The 20,810-nt window shown below is 38.9% G+C and overlaps 1 non-coding gene across 1 annotated transcript; it reads right to left on the bottom strand.

The window, feature by feature from the left end:
* Positions 1–11,544: 11,544 nt before the first annotated feature.
* On the bottom strand, positions 11,545–11,616 carry TRNAC-ACA. The gene has a single exon. It is a non-coding gene; the product is annotated as a tRNA-Cys (tRNA).
* Between the last annotated feature and the right edge of the window lie 9,194 nt (positions 11,617–20,810).

Here is a 20,810-nt window from a genome sequence, read left to right as displayed (position 1 = left end):
GGCAGGAGGAAAGGGGGACAACAGAGGATGAGATGATTGGATGGCATCATCAACTCAATGGACATGAGTTTGGGTAAACTCCAGGTATTGGTGATGGACAGGGAGGCCTGGCGTGCTGCAGTCCATGGGGTCACGAAGAGTCGGACAAGGCTGAGTGACTGAACTAAACTGAACTGATTGCATCTTTGTGGTAGAAATCTATTTTACAAACATTTGTGAGATGTTACTGCCCTTGAACATGGTCTAAGGCCTTTAATTACATGCTGTTAAAGATAGTTAACAACTGGAAATAAAAATTCACCATAGAAACCAATTAACAAAGCAAAAAAATATACATTCCTCTTACTTCCAAATAAACTAAGATAGAAATAATACAGAACTGCTTACCAAATGATAGAAGTTGTAGTGCCAATAACTATTTGAACAAATTTTAAACCATTTCTTGAATTTTAGGAATGATTGGTGTTCTGTTGGTGTGATGCTATTGTCATCAGTTAAAAGATGTCCCTAATCTGAACTACAATTAGACATAGAAATCCTGATTTTTTTTTCCCCATTTAGTTGAAAGTGTTAGGTACAAGCTGGTTCTTCGCTGTTGCCAGCTAGAAGCAGGACAAGTGATGTCTAGATCCAAATAGCCTGCACCTTGACCCCCACCAGCATTAGCGTTATCACTCTGTCTGCCCTATCATGTGTCTTACTGCCCTCATCTGTGCTGGGCCACTCCAGAGCACGAGATGAGTGCCACAGACGCTTCTGTCAGCTTCTATCTCAGTGCACACTGCAGCTGCTGAGGGTCACCCTCACCAGCAGGCACCACTGTGCCTCTTATTAGGTAGCACATGGACTCAAGATCTTTAATCACTCACCATCTGGTACAGAAACCCTGTATTTCAATATTTTAGTGGCTAGTATATTTGTAGTGCTGCTTACCAGCTGAGTATCAACCTTGCCTAGAAAGTTCTAGTCTTTATAGGTTACTAAATGATGGAAATCTAAAATTAATTCTCTTAAATTAGCCACGTCATCCTCTGGAGCCTGCATCATAATTTCTAGAAACTTGGCTTTGACACCCAGGAACATGAAGTGAGAAAGCAAAATAGACAACCTCTTATACTGTTCAATTAGATGAATCAAAGAAAAATGAGCACTTAGTACAAATCAAGCACTGTGTGTTTTATCTCATTCAATCTTTATATCAAATCTGTTTTAAAATTTTATTATAATATTACAAGTGAGAAAGCTGAAGTACAGAGAAGTTAAACAAATTGCTCAAGGACAGTATTCTGGGAAGAAGATTAGACAGAATTCAAATCTTCATCACATGGTCTTCAGAGTATGTACTTCTAACCACCATTTATACTGTCTTATTAAGTAAATGATTGATATATTTTCTCTAAATGATCAGCCTGCTGTTGAAAGAATAGAACTTTTATTTGAATTCTGGTTTCTTCACTTGCTAGTTGAACCCTTAGCAAAATTACTTTATCACTAGTAAGTGTCAGGGTTCTCACCTATAAATTGAAAGAGTAAAATCTTCCTCAAAACAATTATGAGAATTCAATAATATAATAAAAATAAAATTATCAGTATTGTACCTAGAATATAATAAGTCTTTCCATCCACTATTCATTCCTAAGTGTAGCCCCCAGGCTCATCTGTCCATGGATTTTTTTTCCCAAAAAGAATACTGGAGTGGGTTGCCAGTTTCTCTTCCAGGGGATCTTTCTGACCCAGGGATCAAACCCATGTTTCCTGCATCTCCTGTACTGCAGCAGATTCTTTTCCCCTGAGCCACCAGGGGAAGCCCTACAATAAGTCTTTAGTGCCTCTCCTTAGCACCATGAGGGCAATGATCACGGTTGGTTTGTTGTTATAACAATAATCATACTCACTAGCTACTACATATGTAACCCTCAGAATGTGGCTAGAGCACCACTCTCATTCTCTTACTTACATTATTTCATGCAATCTCAGCTACCTTCATTATGGATGAGATTATATCATTTTATCCCCATTTTACAGGTGAGGAAGCAGGAGCAAGAGATTTAGATAACTTGCTTCAGGTTACCCGCAGAGAGCAAGTGTGGAGCCTGGATTTTCATCCAGACAGCCTGACTCCAAAGTTTGAGCTCTCAGTCACTACATTCATTCTTAGGATTTACTAGGGTTTCAATAAACATTTGTAGAAGAAACATGTAATTCCTGAAATTCCACAATTATTATTTCTTTTGTTAGCTTTAAGACTTCTGATTCCTAAGCGATATGAAATCTAAGGGTAGACTGTTATAATTTTTTACTTGAACTTTTATGAATATATTTATTGGTCCTGTAGTGACAGCAAATTTCGATAAGAAAAAGAAAATATGACGAAGGAAGAGACCCAGTTAATAATCTATATTAAACTTGAGACTCAAAATTTGGTTCCAAATTTTCAGCAAATGGATAAAGTAAAACACAAAGCAGAAAATCATTCAATTGCAATACATCTTCTTGTCTGGATTGTCTCAAGAATGCACCAAATGTAATCAATAACTTTAAAATCTTAGGTATATATTTAAAAAAGAAAATCTTTGGTAAATGCTTTTGAATACTTCTACTTTGTGCTTCAATTTATTAAGAGTTTAAAACTGATTCCTATACCATGTACAAGTAGGCCATCTGGAAACTGTTAGACACAAACATTAATAAACTTAGTTCTTGCTAAAAATAAATACCTAAATTGTTTAATATGATTACTTGATCTCTATTATTTCTTTTAAGGATTTACACAAAATGTGTAAGTCCAAAATAAACTTCTAAGTATCTTCAATGATTTTGAAGAGATAAAACTTCCCTGGTTAGATCTATTTTCTCTTCTTTACTGATGTTATCAGTGAAATAATTTCCATGCAGTGAATTTTCTAATATATTATCTCACATTTACTGTGTTGCAAAACCCTGAACCTGACAAATGGGAAATAGGTTTAACTATATTATCTTTAATGTGGATAAGAATTCCTTTTATTTCTGAGAGGTTGCCTAACTGACTAGTCGTGTAATTAGCAATTTGTGAAGATAAAAGTCACTTCAAGGTCATCAATAGCACGTCTGTAGTATTAACCCCTACACATACAACCAAGTATCAGACTATATGGAAAAGGGAAAGATCTGAAGACCACTGAACCTCTTGACGTACTAATAACTTGAAAGTTGGCACATACCAATTTTTAAAGCAAAAGTTCTTTATGAGAGATATAGTGTAGGTCTGATTTTGAACTCTTGGATGAAGAATAACCATTTCGCACTTGTTTGAAAATTAACAAGATGCCAGATACAACCTATTTTGAACTTGAAATGCTCTCAAGAGGAAAATTTGATCATTTAAAAAGACAAAAAACTATGTGTGTTTAAGATTATAAATTCTAAAGGTAGTCCTGGTATAAGTCTTGCCACTATCTTTATTGTATCTCCTCTTAAATGTCCTCATCTTTAAAGGGTTGCTGTAAAAAGTAAATGAAGTAACACATGTAAATTGCTAACACAGTGCCTGAACACATCCTTAAGTTTTCCTTTGCAAGCCGTTTGACATTGGGAAACTCACCTACTTTGCTGTGCCTCAATTTTAGTTCTTACATAAAATAAGAAATATAGTACAAACTTTGAAGGTTTTCTATGAGAATTAAGAACCATGTGCAAAAATTTCTAACATTTAGAAGGTACTTTACAATTTTAAAGCAATTTTCATATTTGTGCATTCTGAATATTCTCTCTGATGCTTTTGAATTCTTTTTTTTTGCTCTTAGACTTTCTGAGATATGGTCAATATTATAATGATTCATGTTTTGTCCCAGCAAAGAAAATCTTTGTTGTTATTTCTGCTTAACATAATTCTGAATCACTTTGCTGTGCAGCAGAAGATAACATAATATTATAAATCAACTATGCTTCAATAAAATAAAATTTAAAAAAAGTGTCAGCTAATCCAGAGAGAAAAGTAGGTCTATAAGAAATCAAATGTAGTTGGCAGTTTTCTGACTATCATATCATCTCACTGATGAGAATTTATGTGTATGTCCTGATAAGCCTATTTCAAATCAAATCAGACTCAAACTTTCTTTAGCCATTCATATTTTCTAGTGTCTTTCAATGTTCCTATCCCTAGATGCGTGTGCGCATGCACATACACACACACACACACACAAACACACAAAATCTGAGATGGGTTTATCATCTAGTACTGCATATTCCAGCAATATATCATTAACATAAACATACTGAATTGTAAGACTTCTAAGTCTGGGTTCTTCTGGCAAAATGTTCTGTGGAGTGGTGTAAGAGCCAGAAGCTTGAACCAACACAAGAGAGGATGGGATGGAGGAGGGAAAGGCTCAGAGGTGACGTCCAGACTCTGCTGGCCCCCTTTGGGCCAGTACCCCAGGCTGGCCTCCAGCATGACTCAATCCAAAGCCTCCTCAGAAGACTTGGCTGACGTTACTTCCTGACCAGCCAGATTTGGCTCAGCCACTTGAACAGGCCAAAGCCTGCTAAAGAGCCTATTACTAGATTCAACGTTCAGGAATAGAAAGGAAGGGAGAGAGGAAATAAGGCAAGAACTGAAACCTGTTAAAACAACATTATTTCCCCATAAATGTCATCTTTTGTCAACAGAGCTCACATTGAAGACTTGTGAAAGGTTTGAAATTCTAAAAGGCTTTTTCTGTGCTGGACACTCCTCCATATCCAATGTATGACTCAGAATAATGTTAAGTTTCTAACAATAAGAACCTGAAGAACATCAAAACTTCACCCAAAAAGAAAATCAAAATAACCTGACAGGTCAGAACGACCATCATCAAAAAATCTACAAACAATAAGTGATTGAGAGGGTGTGGGGAAAAGGGAACACCTTTACCTGTTGGCGGGAATGCAAATTGATACAGCCACTATGGAGAACAGCATGGAGATTATTTTTAAAAACTAGGAATAAACCTATCATATGATCCAGCAATTCCACTAGTGGAAATATACCCTGAGGAAACCAGATATGAAAAAGACACATGTACCCCAATCTTCACTGCAGTACTCTTTACAACAGGTAGGATGTGGAAATAACGTAGATGTCCATTGACAGATGAATGGATAAAGAAGCTGTGGTACATATAAACAATGCAATATTTCTCAGCTATAAAAAGGAAGGCATTTGAGTCAGTTCTGATGAGGTGGATAAACCTAGAGCCTATTATACAGAGTGAACTAATTCAGAAAGAGAAAGACAAATATTGTTTGTTAAATACCGCATATATATGGAACTTAGAAAGATAGTACTGATGATCCTACTTGCAGGGCAGCAAAAGAGACACAGGCATTTTGGACACACTGGGGGCAGGAGAGGGTGGGATGATATGAGACAACAGCATTGAAACATATACACTACCATATGCAAAATAGATAGCCAGTGGGAGTTCAATGTATGACGCAGGGAAACCAAAGTCAGTGCTCTGAGACAACCTAGAGGGATGGGATGGGGTGGGGCGGGGGGGGCTCAAGTGGGAGGGGACATATGCATACCTAATGCCAGTTCATCTTGATATATGGCAAAATCATCACAATATTGTAAAGTTATTATTCTCTAATTTAAAAGTAAAATATATATTAAAAAATAACCTGGCACAATAAGTCTATTCCACCAAGGCAATGGCACCCCACTCCAGTACTCTTGCCTGGAAAATCCCATGGACGGAGGGGCCTGGTAGGCTGCAGTCCATGAGGTCTCTAAGAGTCAGACACAACTGAGCAACTTCTCTTTCACTTTCACTAAGACTGTCTATGAAAGAAGATACCTTGTTTGTTTAGATATCTGACTTAATTTTTAGAAGAAAAAAAATACATATGTAAATGTCAAATGAATCGGGGGAAAAGTCAGTTACATATGGAATCACAGTGAGAAACACAGAACATTACCCTCCAATATGGTTTTTGAAACCTCATAGGTAGATATTGATTTTTTTAAACTGCAGTATTATATACCTAAAGTAGGCTTCCCAGATGGTTCAGTGGATATAGAATCCTTCTGCAATGCAGGAGACACAGGAGACGAGGGTTTGATCCCTGGGTCAGATTCCTGAATGGCAGTCCACTCCAGTCTTCTTGCCTAGAAAATCCCATTGACAGACGAGCCTGACAGGCCACAGTCCATGGGGTCTGGCATCACAAAGAGATGGACACGACTGAAGCAACTGAGTACACACACCTCGACTACTGCGGAAACTTTTGATTTTTTTGAATGATGATGATGATGATGATAAAGACCAGACTTACTGTATGCCAAACATGACACTCTGAGTTGTGTAGATAACTCGCTTAATCCTCAAAACAGCTCTGTAAAGTAGGTTATTCTCTTTTTTCCCATTTAGCTGAGCAAAAGGAGGCACAAGAAATGTAATTTAAGAAGCTGTCCTTACACACTAGCAACCTGTAGAACCAGAATTTAAACCCATACTGCCTGGCTCTTGAGAACACAGCATCCACCATCTCACCATAGTTCTTCTTAGTGAATAGCAGTCAATTTTAGCAGTCACTAAATCCTTCTAGCTTGCAGACTAAGTAATTCTAGGGATGGAAGCCAAGGATGGTGCTTAGCCATTCAAGGCACACCCTCCATCCTCTGAAACAGCTCCAGTTTGATAAGCTGCTGCCTGCTGGAAGCATGTTGTACTAACTATATTTCCTTCTCAAATTCTCATTCTCTGATGGCTTGTTACTTTTAGGTTGTTCTCTGCCATAGCTCTATCTCATACTTTGGACTGTGACATTTATTCTACTTAGCTCTTAAATCTTCCTAACATAAAATATATATCTATATAATATCTTTGCTCTGCACTTCTTACCCAGCTTCTCTCTCAGAATAGGTTTGTTTGGGATTTGCTTTTCTGTCTTCTACAGCTGGGCTAGAACAGTCTGGAGAACTAGAGGACTAGAATCCATTTGAATATTGACAACTCGATGTACAAGTATGCCATATGCTTGAATGTGCAATGTCTTGAAGACACACTTTCACCATGGGCCCTGACCAACATTGCTTATCTTTAGGAACATAACAAGTGAAGACTTTATAGTGGTTTCTCAAAATTATCGAATATATTCCTAGGCCTTCCTTCAAATCTTCTGATAAAATTATAATTGTTCACCATGTGTTTGCAACACACAACTCAGCAAATGCTCCCCTTTGGCTATTTACTGCAGGCTGGAGATTTATCCAGGTGCCTCCATACATCACCCTAAACCAGACATTGAACTGTTGGAGGAGACTAAGTGGCCTTTTTTATGTCCCAGCTGACGTATCACTAGCAGCTGCACCATGAGTTACTAAAGGGAGCAGGGGTGTCTCAATCATTGGTCTCTATCCAAACTCAGTCAAAAACTTAAAATAGAATGATGATTTTTCTTTAGGAATTAATCCAACAAATACTTATTAAGTATAAATTATGCACAAAGTAGTGTGGTAGGCTATCAGTTCAGTTCAGTTGCTCAGTTGTATCCAACTCTTTGCAACCCCATGGACTGCAGCACACGAGGCTTCCCTGTCCATCACCAACTCCTGGATCTTGGTAGGCTATGGAGCTAAACAATTATAATTATAATAGTAGTGGTAGTAGTTGAAGTAGTAATGGTTAATATTTTTAACTTCTTTCTGTGTTAAGCTCCGGGCTAAACACTAAAAATTTTTTTATTTCAGTTGGTCCTCACATTATGCCAATCTTTTTATCCCATTTAAAATGAGAAAACTAAGGCACAGTAAAGTAACTTGTCAAAGTCACAGATCTAGTATGTGAAGGCACTAGATTCTAGTTCTGACTTCAGTCTGAATCCGGAATTCTCACTTTGACCACTCCATGTACACACACATTTGTAGGACAGAGATCAAACGGATGTGCTGTCTATGCTTATTCTTGCTCCAAGAATTACAAACATCCCTCTGGCTCAGTCATTCTTCAACTGTATCAGTGTGGGTGAGAGTTTTCTACTATATCATGTCAAGAATTCAGCCACACTATTGTGGTAGTTGCACACTAAGCAATATTTCAGACATTCTTCCTAGGTTGTTATAAAGTAGCAGAACTCACAAAAACATCGTGTCCACAACCATAGTACTTTGAATGTTTTATTATAAGTCCTGATGGCTAGAGCCACAAAGTAAAAGGAACAATGGTTGTTGATTTCTTGTTGAACAAGCTGTTACAATGCTTTTTTCCCATTGCAAACGTTGTAGTCTAGAGTCACATATCACAATATTTCTTCTTCCATACGTGCTTTATCATGACAGGTTCACAATAGAATATCATCTTGATTTTAAAATTGTCAACGTACTTTGGATCATAGAAAAAGCAAGAGAATTCCAGCAAAACATCTACTTCTGCTTCACTGACTATACTAAAGCCTTTGAAGTGAGTAGCACAGGAAACTGTGGAAAATTCTTAAAGATATGGGAATACCAGACAAACTTATCTATCTTCTGAGAAACCTTTATGCAGGACAAAAAGCAGCAGAACTGGACATGGAACAATGGACTGGTTTAAAACTGGGAAAGAATTACATCAAGGCTGTATACTGTCACCCTGCTTATTTAACTTATATGCAGAGTACGTCATGAGAAACGCTGGACTGGAAGAAGCACAAGCTGGAATCAAGATTGCTGGGAGAAATATCACTAATCTCAGATATGCAGATGACACCACCCTTATGGCAGAAAGTGAAGAGGAACTAAAAAGCCTCTTGATGGAAGTGAAAGAGGAGAGTGAAAAAGTTGGCCTAAAGCTCAACATTCAGAAAACAAAGATCATGGCATCCGGTCCCATCACTTCATGGGAAATAGATGGGGAAACAGTGGAAACAGTGTCAGACTTTATTTTGGGGGCCTCCAAAGTCACTGCAGATGGTGATTGCAGCCATGAAATCAAAAGACGCTTACTCCTTGGAAGAAAAGTTATGACCAACCTAGATAGCATATTCAAAAGCAGAGACATTACTTTGCCGACTAAGGTCTGTCTAGTCAAGGCTATGGTTTTTCCTGTGGTCATGTATGGATGTGAGAGTTGGACTGTGAAGAAGGCTGAGCACCAAAGAATTGATGCTTTTGAACTGTGGTGTTGGAGAAGACTCTTGGGAGTCCCTTGGACTGCAAGGAGATCCAACCAGTCCATTCTGAAGGAGATCAGCCCTGGGATTTCTTTGAAAGGAATGATGCTAAAGCTGAAACTCCAGTACTTTGGCCACCTCATGTGAAGAGTTGACTCATTGGAAAAGACTCTGATGCTTGGAGGGATTGGGGGCAGGAGGAGAAGGGGACAACAGAGGATGAGATGGCTGGATGGCATCACTGACTTGATGGACGTGAGTCTGAGTGAGCTCCGGGAGTTGGTGATGGACAGGGAGGCCTGGCGTGCTGTGATTCATGGGGTTGCAAAGAGTCAGACATGACTGAGTGACTGAATTGAACTGAACTGAACTGAATGACAGAAAGTGAAGAGGAACTGAAGAACCTTTTGATGAATGTGAAAGAGAAAAGTGAAAAAACTGGTTTAAAACTCAACATTCAAAATGCTAAGATCCTGGCATCTGGTCCCACTAGTTCATATCAAATAGATGGAGAAAAAAGTGGAAACATTGGCAAACTTTATTTTGGGGGGCTCCAAAATCACTGCAGATGGTGATTGAAGCCATGAAATTAAAAGAAGCTTGCTCTTGAAAGAAAAGGTATGACAAACCTAGACAGTGTATTAAAAAGCAGAGATATCGCTTCGCCAAGAAAGTCCGTAGAGTCAAAGTTATGACTTTTTCAGTAGTTATGTATATGGATGGGAGAGATGGACCATGAGGAAGACTGAGCACTGAAGAATTGATGCTTTCAAACTGTGGTGCTGGAGAAGACTCTTGAGAGTCCCTTGGACAGCAGTGAGATCAAGTCAGTCAATCTTAAGGAAACCCACCCTGCATATTCTTTGGAAGGACTGATGCTGTAGGTTAAGCTCTTTGGTCACCTAATGTGAAGGGCCAACTCATTGGAAAAGACCCTGATGCTGGGAAAGATTCAGGGAAGGAGGAGAAGGGGGAGACAGAGGATGAGATGGTTGGATGGCATCACCAACTCAATAGGCATGAGTTTGAGCAAGCTCCAAAAGGTGATGAAGGACAGAGAAGCCTGGCATGCTGCAGTAAATGGGGTCATGAAGAGTTGAACATGACCGATGACTGAATAGCAACAACTAAGATGCAGCTGTCTAAGAACTACTGGGCAATAAGGTCCTTCATTGGTAATGTTTTATTCCTTTTCAGATATTGGAGCTGTTGGCTAGAAGGTTAAAGCCTAGAATCATGAAAAGACAGAAAGCAGCCTTGTGTGACATTTAGACTTTAGACTTTAATTTTATATTATTCTGTCCCAAATGCTCCAAGTCCCAGTGATTTCTTCCCAAAGTCTAGCCACATTCTTATACTAATATTTGATAAAGACTTTCTCCTTGACAAAACTTCAATTAGGCTGCTCTGAGAGGCTCTTCCTCTATGACCTTGTGCTCTGCTTTTTCTGTGCTTTGCCCAGTTTTAGCAAAAATCCTGTTGAGGCAGATTAATAAAAATCCCTTCCTTGATATTTTATCAATCTGGCCTAACTTCAGCAAGAATCTTGTCAAGTCAGGTCAGCCAGAATCACCTTAGCTTTGATATTTACTCAGTTATTTCCCATCCCCCACCCCACCCTGTTTCCTGGCTGTAAATCTTCACTTGTTCTTAAACTGAGTTCAGCACTCTTTCCTACTGGAAAACTCTCTCTGCAGTGTCCCTCTTGAAAGTTCTCCTTACCGTCTTTAACACATGTCGTGAAAAGCCTTTCATTAACACTTTTAAAATACTCTTGCCTGTCACTAGAGATGATTTTCATGTCTCTTCTCACTTTCTGAAAATACATGTTGGTAGGTTATTACCATATGGACCAAACCCAGAAAATGGAGACTAGTTGAAGCATTAAAATTCCATCTCCCTGACTTACTCGTTATTCAGATCATTCCTATAAGGGTCCTAAACCACACTAACATTCTCCCTGAAGATTATTTCTAACTGCTAATGAAATAAACAAGATGTGTTATAATTATAAAAGGCTTGCATAACTCAATTAGGATTTCTGGCAGTTAGTTTATCAAACAGTTTTTAGATTATAGGATTTTCCTTCCTTTTGTCCTCCCATACTTGTTCTTTTTTCTTAAAGAATTTCAAAATCAGGAGCAGATTCATTCTAAATAAACTCTTTCCAAAGTGCACATTTAATGCTGGCATAAATTGGACAGGCCCCCCAGTGCAAGGATATTTTCTGGGTGATCCCAACTTTCACAGTAGAAAGCTGCCTTAATCTGATCATTCAGATTACTCCTACAAGAATCCTGTGAAGCTCGCTCAGTTGTGTCCAACTCTTTGCGACCCCATGGACTGTAGCCTACAATGCTCCTCCATCCATGGGATTCTCCAGGCAAGAATACTGGAGTGGATTGCCATTTCCTTCTCCAGGAGATCTTCCCAACCCAGGGATCGAACCTGGGTCTCCCGCATTGTAGGCAGACGCTTTACCATCTGAGCCACCAGGGAAGCGCTAAACTACATTAAATTCTCCTGCAGGGGGGCATTTCATCAGTAGATTTTCTCCATGTAAAGAAAGGATAAAATGAAAAATCTCAAAAATTTTGGCATGTTTTGAAACTATGATTTGATTTTCTATAATTATGAAAAATATCAAGCATCAGATGTAAAAATTAATAAATAATCACCCATTCACTCATAACTCAAATTCATCAAATGTTGGCATTTTCACCATAATTTTTTAAAGTTACTCTTTTAATAAAGTGTTTCAGATTGTCGAAACCCACAATGTATGCTTTCTTCAGTTCACTTTCTTTCCTTCTCAAATGTAACTACTGTTTTATATTTGTGACATGCGAAGAGTTGACTCATTGGAAAAGACTTTGATGCTGAGAGGGATTGGGGGCAGGAGAAGAAGGGGACGACAGAGGATGAGATGGCTGGATGGCATCACTGACTCGATGGACGCGAGTCTGAGTGAACTCCGGGAGTTGATGATGGACAGGGAGGCCTGGTGTGCTGCGATTCATGGGGTCGCAGAGTCGGACACAACTGAGCAACTGAACTGAACTGAACTGACATCCATAAATGTACTATCATCACAAATGATATATTCATTGATACATTCTATCTTTTGTGCCGATATGACTGAACTGACTTAGCAAGGCAACAGCATTCAATGTATATATATAATTCTTGTACATTAAAAAGTACTGCATATATAATTTGGGTTTGTATGCTGTATGCAGGTCAGGAAGCAACAGTTAGAACTGGACATGGAACAACAGACTGGTTCCAAATAGGAAAAGGAATACGTCAAGGCTGTATATTGTCACCCTGCTTATTTAACTTATATGCAGAGTACATCATGAGAAATGCTGGACTGGAAGAAACATAAGCTGGAATCAAGATTGCTGGGAGAAATATCAATAATCTCGGATATGCAGATGACACCACCCTTATGGCAGAAAGTGAAGAGGAACTAAAAAGCCTCTTGATGAAAGTGAAAGAGGAGAGTGAAAAAAGTTGGCTTAAAGCTCAACATTCAGAAAACGAAGATCATGGCATCTGGTCCCATCACTTCATGGGAAATAGCTGGGGAAACAGTGGAAACAGTGTCAGACTTTATTTTTTTGGGCTCCAAAATCACTGCAGATGGTGACTGCAGCCATGAAATTAAAAGACGCTTACTCCTTGGAAGAAAAGTTATGACCAACCTAGATAGCATATTCAAAAGCAGAGACATTACTTTGCCGACTAAGGTCCGTCTAGTCAAGGCTATGGTCTTTCCTGTGGTCATTTATGGATGTGAGTTGGACTGTGAAGAAGGCTGAGCACCGAAGAATTGATGCTTTTGAACTGTGGTGTTGGAGAAGACTCTTGAGAGTCCCTTGGACTGCAAGGAGATCCAACCAGTCCATTCTGAAGGAGATCAGTCCTGGGATTTCTTTGGAGGGAATGATGCTAAAGCTGAAACTCCAGTACTTTGGCCAATTTATGGGAAGAGTTGACTCATTGGAAAAGACTCTGGTGCTGGGAGGGATTGGGGGCAGGAGGAGAAGGGGACAACAGAGGATGAGATGGCTGGATGGCATCACTGACTCGATGGACATGAGTCTGAGTGAACTCCGGGAGATGGTGATGGGCAGGGAAGCCTGGCATGTTGCAGTCCATGGGGTCACAAAGAGTTGGACTCAACAGAGCGACTGAACTGAACTGAACTGATGCTGTTTAATATTCCATATTTTTATGTCCATTTTCTCCTGCTGATGGACATTTAGGTTGTTCTTAATTTGTTCCTACTATGAGTACTTGGAAATTGGTCCTCTCAAGTTAAACAATGACAATTTTATAGAACATGAACAACAAACAAGGCCACTCTGTGACTGCGATAGATAAGACAAAAACCTGGGGTACTATTATAATTATACTGAATAAAAACAGGAACAGGAACATTGCTCAAAAAATAAAAATGAAGAGAATCCCTTTATCCTGGCTAATAAAAATAACTGTTTCTCCTTTTCCAATTACAGTTGCAGATTCAGTCTATACTTCCCTCTTTCTATATCAATTCAATTCAGTTCACTCTCTCAGTCATGTCTAACTCTTTGTGACCCCATGGACTGCAACATACCAGGCTTCCCTGTCCATTACCAATTCCCAGAGCTTGCTCAAACTCATGTCCATCGAGTCAGTGATGCCATCCAATCGTCTCATCCTCTGTCATCCCCTTCTCCTTCTGCCTTCAATCTTTCCCAGCATCAGGGACTTTTCAAATGAGTCAGCTCTTTGCATCATGTGGCCAAAGTATTGGAGTTTCAGCTTCAACATCAGTCCTTCCAATGAATATTAAGGACTGATTTCCTTTGAGATGGACTGGTTGGATCTCCTTGCAGTCTAAGGGACTCTCAAGTGTCTTCTCCAACACCACAGTTCAAAAGCATCAATTCTTTGGTGCTCAGATTTCTTTACAGTCCAACTTTCACATCTATACATGACTACTGGAAAGACCATGGCCTTGACTAGATGGACCTTTGTTGGCAAAGTGATGTCTCTGCTTTATAATGTGCTGTCTAGGTTGGTCATAATTTTCCTTCCAAGGAGCAAGCATCTTTTAATTTCGTGGCTGCAGTCACCATCTGCACTGATTTTGGAGCCCCCCAAAATAAAGTCTGACACTGTTTCCACTGTTTCCTCATCTATTTTCCATGAAGTGATGGGAGCAGATGCCATGATCTTAGTTTTCTGAATGTTAAGCTTTAAGCCAAACTTTTCACTCTCCTTTTTCACTTTCATGAAGAGGCTCTTTAGTTTTTCTTTGCTTTCTGCCCTGAGGATGGTATCATCTGCATATCTGAGGTTATTAATATTTCTCTCAGCAATTTTGATTCCAGCTTGTGCTTCATCCAGCCCAGCATTTCTCATGATGTACTCTGCATAAAAGTTAAAAAAAACAGGGTGACAATATACACCCTTGACGTACTCCTTTTCCTATTTGGAACCAGTCTGTTGTTCCATTGGAGAAGGAAATGGCAGCCCACTCCAGTATTCTTGCCTGGAGAATCCCAGAGACAGAGGAGCCTGATGGGCTGTCGTCTATGGGGTCGCACAGAGTTGGACACGACTGAAGCGAATTAGCAGCAGCAGCAGCAGCTGTTGTTCCATGTCCAGTTCTAACTGTTGCTTCCTGACCTGCATACCGATTTCTCAAGAGACAGGTCAGGTGGTCTGGTATACCCATCTCTTGAAGAATTTTCCACAGTTTATTGTGATCCACACATTCAAAGGCTTTGGCATAGTCAATAAAGCAGAAATAAATATTTTTCTGGAACTCTTGCTTTTTCAATGATCTAGCAAATGATGGCAATTTGATCTCTGATTCCTCTGCCTGTTCTAAAACCAGCTTCAACATCTGGAAGTTCATGGTTCATGAATTGTTGAAGTCCAACTTGGAGAATTTTGAGCATTACTTTATTAGTGTGTGAGATGAATGCAATTGTCCAGTAGTTTGAGCATTCTTTGGCATTGCCTTTCTTAGGGGTTGGAGTGAAAACTGACCTTTTCCAGCCCTGTGGCCACTGCTGAGTTTTCCAAATTTACTGGCATATTGAGTGCAGCACTTTCACAGCATCATCTTTTAGGTTTGAAATAGCTCAACCGGAATTCCATCATCTCCACTAACTTTGTTCATAGTGATGCTTCCTAAGGCCCACTTGACCACTTTCCAGGATGTTTGGCTCTAGGTGAGTGATCACCCTCATGAAGATTTTTTGTATAGTTGTTCTGTGTATTCTTGCCACCTCTTCCTTATCTAGGTCATGAAGATCTTTTTTTGTACAGTTCTTGTGTGTATTCTTGCCACCTCTTCTTAATATCTTCTGCTTCTGGTAGGTCCCTACCATTTCTGTCCTTTATTGAGCTCATCTTTGCATGAAAATTTCTTTTGGAGAAATCTCTAGTCTTTCCCATTCTATTGTTTTCCTCTATTTCTTTGCACTGATCACTGAGGAAGGCTTTCTTTATCTCTCCTTGCTATTCTTTGGAACTCTGCATTCAAATGGGTATATCTTTCCTTTCTTCCTTTGCTTTTCACTTCTCTTCTTTTGACAGCTATTTGTAAGGCCTCCTCAGACAGCCATTTTGCTTTTTTGCATTTATTTTTCTTGGGATGGTCTTGATCCCCGTCCCCTTTACAATGTCATGAACCTCCATCCATAGTTCATCAGGTACTCTGTGTATCAGATCTAGTCCCTTAAATCTATTTCTTACCTCCACTGTATAATCATAAGCGATTTGATTTAGGTCATACCTTAATGGTCTAGTGGTTTTCCCTACTTTCTTCAATTTAAGTCTGAATTTGGCAATAAAGAGTTCATGATCTCAGCCATAGTCAGCTCCTGGTCTTATTTTTGCTGACTGTATAGGGCTTCTCCATCTTTGGCTGCAAAGAATGTAATCAATCTGATTTTGGTGTTGACCATCTGGCGATGTCCATGTGTATAGTCTTCTCTTGTGTTGTTGGATGAGGGTGTTTGCTATGACCAGTGCATTCTTTTGGCAAAACTCTATTAGCCTTTGCCTTGTTTCATTCTGTACTCCAAGGCCAAATTTGCCTGTTACTCCAGGTGTTTCTTGACTTCCTACTTTTGCATTCCAGTCCCCTATAATGAAAAGGACATCTTTTGGGGGTGTTAGTTCTAGATGGTCTTGTATGTAGGTCTTCATAGAACCTTTCAACTTCAGTTTCTTCATCATTACTGATCAGGGCATATATTTGAATTACCGTGATATCGAATGCTTTGCCTTGGAAATGAACAGAGATCATTCTGTTGCTTTTGAGATTGCATCCAAGTACTGCATTCTGGATCCTTGTTGACTATGATAGCTACTCCATTTCTTCTAAGGGATTCTTGCCCACAATAGTAGATATAATGGTCCTCTGAGTTAAATTTACCCATTCCAGTCCATTTGAGTTCACTGATTCCTAAAATGTTGATGCTCACTCTTGCCATCTCCTGTTTGACCACTTCCAATTTGCCTAGATTCATGGACCTAACATTCCAGGTTCCCATGCAATATTGTCCTTTACAGCATCCGACCTTGCTTCCACCACCAGTCACATCCACAACTAGGTGATGTTTTTGCTTTGGCTCTGTCTCTTCATTCTTTCTGGAGTTATTTCTCCACTGATCTCCAGTAGCATATTGGGCACTTACCGACCTGGGGAGTTCATCTTCAGTATCCAATCTTTTTGTCTTTTCATACTGTTCATGGGGTTCTCAAGGCAAGAATATTGAAGTGGACCACATTTTGTCAGAACTCTCCACCATGACCTGTCTGTCTTGAGTGATCCTGTGTGGCATGGCTCATAGTTTCATTGAGTTAGACAAGGCTATGGTTCATGCTATTATATTGGTTAGTTTTCTGTGAGTGTGGTTTCCAGTCTGTCTGTCTTCTGATGGAGAAGGATAAGAGGCTTATGGAAAATTCCTGACGGGAGAGACTGAGGGGGAAACTGAGTGTTGTTCTGATGGGTGGGGCCATGCTCTTTCTATACAAGAATTAACAATTACACAATTATTGTACTTCCAGACAATATCCAGTTCAGAGCAATGTCTCACCTCTTATGTCCTCCTCTAAAGCACTTATCCAAGGCTTAATCCATAACAAGTTCTTTCTGACCCTCTCTCACTCAGATGCAGCTCAGGTCACCATAGTGAGTGATCTCTCCAGTGCAACAAGCAAGAAACTCAATGGTTCAGCTTTACGTATGTTCATGGTGGCTTTGGCTGAAGCGGCACTAAGGTGGTTAAACACCTTTCCACAGAAAGGAGTGAGTCTCTACTGTGTCACTACTGAGTCACTCTATTCCATATTAGTCAGAATAACAGTCAATGGTGAGTTTATTTTGTTTCCAAGAAAATCAGAGAATTCCAAAACTCTCTAGGATCTCGTTTTCTTTTATTCATTTTTCCTGAAGTCTATTTGTGCCCTTTGACCACTATCTATTGCCTTGTTTTTCATTTTGTTATATATTTACAATTTTCTGTTATGTATTTATGTTTTCTAGGTATAAAACTTTTATAGATAGCACTGAAATTTTGTGTGTTAAGTCATCCTTATTGATATTTTTATGATTTATGATCTTTTTGACCTAAAACCTACTTCCTTATATAAAAGTCATAAATATATCCTTTTGCAAAAGATCTAATATCAAAGTTTTTTTTTTCACACTAACCTCCTAGAATTTATTTTATGTGTGGTAAGAGGTATTAATATTATTCAATTTTTTCTAGTCTGGATAACAAAATATCCTGATATTTAAAACGTATTAAATAGTCTTTCCTTTCCCCATCCATTTATAAAAACTTGATATTTATCAAGCTTCCAAAGGTGTGTGGATCTGGTTCTTGATTCTGTTTTTGTCCCACTGTTTTTTCTATCCCTGAATCAGTAAACAGTTTTCATTGCTACTGAGTCTTATTCCTTTCTTTCATAATATTCATAATTTGTAACTAAATACATTTTTCAGTAATGTATAAGTTTCTCATTAGACCACTAAGTTCTATGTGGTAAGCTCAGTGTTTTGCACAGTGTCTAATACACAGTGAAAGAAAGTAAAGTAGCTCAGTCGTGTCTGACTCTTTGTGACCCCATGGACTGTAGCCTACCAATCTCCTCAATCTATGGGATTTTCCAGGCAAGAATACACAGTAGAGACTCACTATACATTTGCTGATGGATGAGTGACTAGAATAAAAAAACTCATATTAGAATATCATCATAATATTCAAGTAGGTCAAGCTGAAGATGGCAAGAGTGGCATCTTAATGGTAAGAATGAACATCAACATTTTGGGAATCAGTGAGCTAAAATGGACAGGAATGGGTGAATTTAATTCAGATGACCATTATATCTACTATAGTCAGCAAGAATCCCTTTAAAAAAATGAAGTAGCCCTCATAGTCAACAGTAGTCCAAAATCCAGTACTTGGGTGCATTCTCAAAAATGACAGAATGATCTTGATTCATCTCCAAGGATTCATTAATAAATGAATTCCAAGGACTCATTCATTGATTCAAATGAATCAATGATCTTGATTCATTCAGCATCACAGTAATCCAAGTCTATGCCCCAACCACTAATGCTGAAGAAGCTGAAGTTGAACGGTTCTATGATGACCTACAAGAACTTCTGGAACCAACACCAAAAAAGATGTCCTTTTCATCAGAGTGGACTGGAATGCAAAAGTAGGAAGTCAAGAGAAACCTGGAGTAACAGGAACGTTTTGCCTTGGAGTACAAAATGAAGTAGGGCGAAGAACTAACAGATTTTTGCCAAGAGAACACACTGGTCATAGCAAAGACCCTCTTCCAATAACACAAAAAATGATTCTACACATGGACATCATCAGATGGTTAAAATTGAAATCAAGTTGACTATATTTTTTGCAGCTGAAGATGGAGAAACTCTGTACAGTCAGCAAAAACAAGACTGGGAGACAACTGTGACTCAGATCATGAACTCCTTATTGTAAAATTCAGGTTTAAATTGAAGAAAGTAGGGAAAACCACTACATCATTCAGGTATGACCTAAATTAGATCTTGTATGATTATACAGTGGAGGTGACAGATAGATTCAAGGGATTAGATTTGGTAGACTGAGTGTCTGAAGAACAAAGGATGACAGTTTGTAACATTGTACAATTTGTGATATTGACCAAAACCATACCAAAGTAAAAGAAATGCAAGAAGACAAAATGGTTGTCTGAGGAGGCCTCACAACTAGCTGAGAAAAGAAAAGAATCAAAAGGCAAAGGAGAAAGAGAAAGATATACCTAACCGAATGTAGAGTTCCATAGAAGAGCAGGGAGAGATTTTTTTTTTAAAGTATTCTTAAATGAATATTGCAAATAAATAGAGGAAAACAATAGAAAAGGAAAGACAAGAGATCTCTTCCAGAAAATTAGAGATACCAAGGGAACATTTCATGTAAAGATGGGCACAGTAAAGGACAGAAATGGCAAGGAAGGACCTAACAAAAGCAGAAAAGATTAAGAAGAGGTAGCAAGAATACACAAAAGAATGATGCAAAAAAGGTATTAATGACCCAGATAATTGTGATGCTCTGTTCACTCACCTAGAGCCAGACATTCTGGAGTGTGAAGTCAGGTGGACCTTAGGAAGCATTCTTATGAACAAAGCTAGTGGATATCATGGAATTTCATCTGAGTTATTTCAAATCCTAAAAGATGATGCTGTTAAAGTGCTGCACTCAATATGCTAGAAAATTTGGAAAACTCAGCAGTGGCCACAGGACTGGAAAAAGTTTTCAATCCAATCCCAAAGAAAGGCAATGCCAAATAATCTTGAAACTATGGTTCAATTACTATCATTTCACATGTTAGAAAGATAATGCTCAATATTCTTCAAGGTAGATTTCAACTTGACTACTGGTACATTCATACATCCAGTAGTCATGTATGGATGTGAGAATTGAACCACAAAGATGGCTGAACACTGAAGAACTGATGCTTTCAAACTGTGATGTTGGAGAAGACTCTTGAGAGTCCTTTGGACTGCAAGGAGATCAAATCAGTCAATCTTAAACAAAATCAACACTGAAGATTCATTGGAAGGACTGATGCTGAAGCTGAAGCTGCAATAATTTGGCCACCTGATGTGAAGAGCCAACTCATTAGAAAAGACCATGATGCTGGGAAAGAGTGAAGGCAGGAGGAGAAGGGGACAATAGAGGATGAGATGGTTGGATGGCATCACCTATTTGATGGACATGAGTTTGAGCAAACTATGGGAGATGGTGAATGACAGGGAAACCTGGTGTGCTGCAATCCATGGGATGACAAAGAATTGGACATGACTGAGTGACTGATCCACAACAAAGACTTTGATAGTACTTGAACCAAGAACTTCCAAATGCAAAAGCTAGAATTACAAAAGGGACAGGAACCAGAGATCAAACTGCCAACATCCATTGGATCATAGAAAAACCAAAGGAATTTAAAAAAAAAATCTACTTCTGCTTGACAATGCTAAACCCTTTGACCATGTGGATCACACCAAACTGTAGAAATTTCTTAAAGCAGTGGGAATACCAGACCACCTTACCTGTCTCCTGAGAAACCTATATGTGGGTCAAAAAGCAACAGTTAAAACTGGACATGGAACAATGGACTGGTTC

The sequence above is a fragment of the Oryx dammah genome, unplaced genomic scaffold (genome assembly GCF_014754425.2).
Source record: "Oryx dammah isolate SB20612 unplaced genomic scaffold, SCBI_Odam_1.1 HiC_scaffold_11232, whole genome shotgun sequence".
Lineage (NCBI taxonomy): Eukaryota > Metazoa > Chordata > Mammalia > Artiodactyla > Bovidae > Oryx > Oryx dammah.
This window is presented reverse-complemented; position numbering and strand designations above follow the sequence as displayed.